At 35.6% G+C, this 5,543-nt stretch overlaps 1 long non-coding RNA gene across 1 annotated transcript; it reads left to right on the forward strand.

The window, feature by feature from the left end:
• Positions 1-880: 880 nt before the first annotated feature.
• On the forward strand, positions 881-3,129 carry LOC144572035 (uncharacterized). Its single transcript, XR_013517653.1, has 2 exons — positions 881-1,002; positions 2,697-3,129. It is a non-coding gene; the product is annotated as an uncharacterized LOC144572035 (long non-coding RNA).
• The last annotated feature ends 2,414 nt before the right edge of the window (positions 3,130-5,543 follow it).

Genomic DNA, 5,543 nt, shown 5'->3' on the forward strand with positions numbered 1-5,543 from the left:
AGTCACGCCGTGACTAAGTCGAATACAGCTTTTCTGTGCTTCCACTATTAAAGAACAATTTATGTGAGATTGCGAGAAAGAGACGATTGAGAAGAGTTTTTGAGGAAATGAGTATGGTGATTGGTGAAGCCAAGTAGTGAAGTGTGATGAAGGGTGATATTAGGAGACTAGAAGCATCAAATAGAGAATTAAGTAATGAATTACTATTGTGGTGAATGGAGAATTAATGAGATTTATGGCAGTTTTCAAATCAGTAAATCACCTTCCGTAAAAAAAAAAAATTTAATGAGTTATCAAATCATCTTTGTCGCTCCTACTCTCCTGTCTTTCCATGTCGCACGACGCACTCCAGTGACACCACCTGACGCTCCTAGTACCAGATGAAGACCTTTTTCTCAAATTGGAATCGTGACTGTGGCATATCTTCTGTGTCTCCCGTGTTGTGTTTCGTGCCGTGTCATGCTGTGTTTCGTGCCGTGACCAAAGTAATTTCCATGTTGTGCCGTGCCATCTAATAATTGATAATGCCACATGAATGATCACAGTACATAACACATAAGTCACGGCACGAAAGACACTTATACAGTGCCATTTCGTGACGAAGCTAGCTCCGGCGTGCCATTTTTCCCACACCGACTGTATACGGCTATACCCCGCGATGCCGCTTAAATTTATAGCAAGGGATTAAATGCCTACTCAACTTAAATTCTTTGGGCCGGGCTGCTCTAAAATGGCCTGTTGAAATTCTACAATTTTAGCAAGTGCGATCTGTGGTGCTCGGATGAGCATCCAACGGTCAGGAAAAGAGAAGTTGGAAAAAAGAAAAATGCGTCTCTTACCCAGCTTTCTCTTTCGCAGTTCGAAGTTCGAACAACTCGTAGAAACCCTAAGCATGGACGTAAAGCCGTTTGACTGGGTGGCGAAGGCTGTGCTATGATGTGCTTCGATCTATTTGAAAAGCACATTTTGTTTCTTCCCATTGTATGGTTTTCTCTGCACTAGGTAATAGTGTATGATCTGGTTTTATTTTTCTTGTCCTATTTTTTTTGGTTGGGCTGAGATCAATGTACTGATTTAGTTATTTTTAGCATTGTTCTTACCTTCTTTTGCATTGTTTCATGTTAACTGTATAAGTTGTGATAAAATTGGTTTGATCGATTCTGCTTTATAGGCTTACAAAATCAACTCCTCACAAACTAGTGAACTCCGAGCTTGTTTCTACTAACTGCACAATGTGAAAAAATAAAGTATGATTACTTGGCAAATTGAGAGCCTGGGTTTTAAGACCTAGTTGAACAAGTGAGAATTGTCCAAGGGTAACTTGGAAAATTGAGAGCATGAGATTCAATTGTTATAGTTTAGTACAAAAAAAAAAAAATTCAATTTTGGATGGAATTTACTGAACAAATAAGTCTAACTGACATGCTAACAAACAGTGAAAATTGAATATGTAAATTGATCAATCATTTCATGAGCAGGGGTTTTCTTTTTCTTTGTTTCTTTGTTATTTTTTGGGAGGGGGGAAGGGGATGGTTGCTGGAGATGAGGGCTTGTGTGAACAAGCACAATATGATTTTTATTTGATCGCTCAATTGAAGTTTACTTTTGGCTAATTGAACATTTGGTAAAATGGATACAATGTTGTGCAATAATTTAAAAAAATTTGTGTGATGCATAGTTTATGGAGTTTGCAGTAGGTATTATCTGAAAATTGAATATTTACTGGACTTGTTGCATGCAGATTTTTTTTTTTTTTTTTTTGGAGTAAAGTTGGGTATCAGGCCACCCAGCTGAGTTAATATCCACAAGGGATCTCCAGTCGGATTTAGACCAAAGGCTGAATCTTAACTTGATATTAACTGTGTCTGACAGGATGGTCTCTGGCCCTCTCCTTTTTCAATCAGCACTCACTGGAAAACTGATGTAGAAATACTTATAGGGGTACTTCTTCCCTTTTTAAATTGAGTTTAAGGCTGACTAAATTTATTAGATAGTAAATTTTTTCCATATCCACATGTATAACCATTATTGCCACTCCATTGAATATCTTTTTTTTTTTGCTTCTTTTATGCGTGTGTCACCTAATTATTTGATTTATGTAATTTTAATGTCTATATTGTTACATATGACGGTTTCCTGTCTTCCTACTAACCCATCTTTCTCTTTCATTTCTTCCCCCTCCCCTTGTAATATTGTTATGTTGCTGGCGATGTTTGATTTTTCGTGTACTTCATTGGTTTTCTATGATTTTCTGTTATTACAAGGTATCCTGCCTCTTTTATTTCCTGTCAGCATTTATTTTTTATTTTCCTTCAAGGCAAATGTGAGATTTGAGCTCTATATTCTTACCAATATATGTTATTTGAGCACTGGTTTCTATTTTGTGCACATTGCATTGAGCTGCTTGTGGTGACATCCTCCCTTGGGTTTACACTATTTTTTTTCATCATTGCTTCAGAAAGAAGAAAAAAGTGTCTTTCTTGCTTCAATTTTTTTTATTATAATTTTCTTTATGTTTTCAGATAAGTTGTTTTTGCTTGTGATTTCTTTTTGCACTTTCATGATAAAAGAGAACTGAATAAAAGAAGGGTTTCCCATAAATCATTATTTATATAATTACGCCTCTAGTTAAGCCACTTGTTTCTCAGTTTGTACTCTCTTAATAATTTTTCTAATTGTCTTTCTTGTCGTAACAGATATATTTTTGGCTCTCAGAGGATAAAGCACACTATTTTCATCTCCCCTTGACTCTAAACAATCGAACCAGTAAACAAGTACATGTTTTTATTGCTTCTATTTTTTTTTAAGAGATTTCAGATGTGAATTCCAAATGTGTTTGCCAATATGTGTCATGTAGTCTGCATTTGAAATAACTGTGGTATGAGCAAATGTAGATCTCAAAGCACTCTGACTTGGACACAGAGCAGGCACAATCCGGTCTGTTAAAGAATTGCATGCTACTGCTACTGTACCAATTTGTGTTGTATGCTGAGAAGATTAGAATTTTTTTTTTTGTACATTTTTGTGATTGTTTTGAGCAAGAGGGCCACTAGATTTGCAGAATCTCTGACACAGAAAAGTCAAGAATAAACTAATGGCAAAGTCAAACGAGGTTTTCTTAAATCTAAATCTCTTTTTTTTTGTCTTCATTGTTCTCCATTGAAAGGGCAATTTCATTTGTAGTGCTACAAATTAGCACTGGTTCTTAGCGGAAATAAATCTTTTGGAATAACAGGAACCTGTTATTCCGATTTCAACTGTTGATATTCATTGAGATTCACGTATGAAAAAGTTTCTTCATGGAGATTCGTGCATTGAAAACTTTAAACGGTTGGAATAACAGCTGATTCATCTCCGTTCTTAGCACCTGTAGTTATGTATGGACAAGTAACACTTCAAATTCTTCATTTCTCATTTTTCGTAAGTAATTTTTTTTTTTAAAAAAGAAAGAGAGAAAAAGTATGCCTAACAATTTACAATTAGGTGTTTTTGCTTATTTGAATCTTATTTCTGTGGGGCAATTTCATTTGTAACCCCACAAATCAGCACTGGTTCTTACCAACTGGTATTCTGTTATTGACAACTTTTTCAAATACATAATTTCTCATTTTTATCAGTTATTCTTAAAAGAAAGAAAGAGAAAAGACACCAACAAGTTGTGGCATCACAAATCCAATGGTCCACGGTAAACACACTCATTTTCAATTCCCCAAAGCTAAAATTTCCAGCGTTTACCAAAATTATAAATACTTCGCAATAGTGGTTGTTTGTATTACGAGATTGTCTTCTTCGATAAGAGATGATACAAGAGTAAATGCAAAGAAACAGGTGACAAAGAAATGAAAATTTAATAAATATACTTTTAAAATGAACTTTTTTCACCATGGGTGACATTGGCATACAGATCCTCGGTTTACAAGTATTCCAGTATATTCCTTATATACGTTATCAGAGTTGCACAATTGTACCTTGAAGGCAGCAAACTTCATTTTTCTTGCCTCACAAAACTACTAAAGAAAAGATAAATATTATATAAGAACAAACGATTATTAATACTAAGAAAATAACAAAAGGTGGAGAAATAAGTAAAACTCATTTAATAATGCTTACATAATGTTTAATTTGGTAACAAATGCTGTATGACTATGACAAACTAAACCTAACTGAACAGAGAGCATCTGTCCATAAACTAACAAGGATACCCCTGAATCATCCACAAGCTGTAGAACTGACCGAACCATGACACAACACCGTGCACAGCCTCAAGTAGCATAACCGCAAAAGCCGTATGTGCACATAGACCCATTTTGGCACACCACCCCGCAACTGCCACAGTTCTCCTCGTCATACGCCACAGTCGTGCATGTCCCCATGCAACAAAGCTGCCCAAAAGGGCACTGCTTGCCACATGATCCACAGTTTTTACTGTCAGAGAGCACATCAGTACACATTATACTACAGCAACTCAGATGATCGGTACTGCCATTGGGTGCGGTACACTCCATTGCATTGCCTGAATTACAACGGGTGCCTTTTCCAGCCAGGAACCGACTGCCAGACCGTGGGTTGAGGCTATGGAACTGCTTTGTCACAACATCTGCATACGAACCTTGCATCGCTAACATGGTATTCGAAAGCGTGAAAATGGTAAGAAGTTGTAGTGAGGAGTGAAGTTGCCCGATAGAGAAGCCGATTATCGGCATTTTATCGTCTTTCTTCTCTTTGCACACAGATGCTGTCTCTCTCCTACCTACCTGAGTACGTAGGTAGAGAGTAGGGCTTGGAGGTGAAGTGGCTAGCAACAGAATAATGACAGAAGGTTTTAGTCATTGGTCAACTTAAATGGTAGTATGGTATATCCAGCTATACTCTCCCTAGAAATACGAGTTATTAAGGTTAGCCACGTGCATCAAGAGTCCCATGATCTTTCTTCAACAAGGCTATAAATTTGATTAATTGCTCCCAATTACTCAATTTGAATATTCCTTTAGTTTGATTTTGTTATTAAAATCAAGGAACCATCATGTAATCTTCGATTTAAACATAGATCCGTTTTTTTTTTTTTTTTTGTATATAAAAGGTCTATAATTCGAGTAGAACTTGGGTGTTCTTAATTTTTTTTTTTTTTTGAGTAAGAACAGGAGTCAGGTGTTCTTAATTAAGTTCACAAAGCCTCTTAGTGAACTCAAGTCTTAAAACCTATCAAATCGGTTTCAAATCAACGAATCCAAATTGTTAAAACCTGTCTATCTTACGAGTGATGTGTCTACATGTGAAAATTTTAAATATTTGAATTAATTTAGTATAAAGTTAAGCGGTCAAAATTAAAAGGCTAATAAATTAATTTAAATGCATTCATTTTTTAAATGTTTTTTGACCATTTGATTCTATGTAAAATTAGTTTCAAAATTTTTTTTTTTTCATATGTAGACACATCACTTGTATAGTAAACGAGTTTCAACAGTTCAGATTCTTCGTTTAAAGCCGATTCAATGAGTTTTAAGCTTAAATTCACCAAAGAACTTAGATAAACTTAAAAACAC

This window comes from Carex rostrata, chromosome 19 (genome assembly GCF_964058835.1).
Source record: "Carex rostrata chromosome 19, lpCarRost1.2, whole genome shotgun sequence".
Classification (NCBI taxonomy): Eukaryota; Viridiplantae; Streptophyta; class Magnoliopsida; order Poales; family Cyperaceae; genus Carex; species Carex rostrata.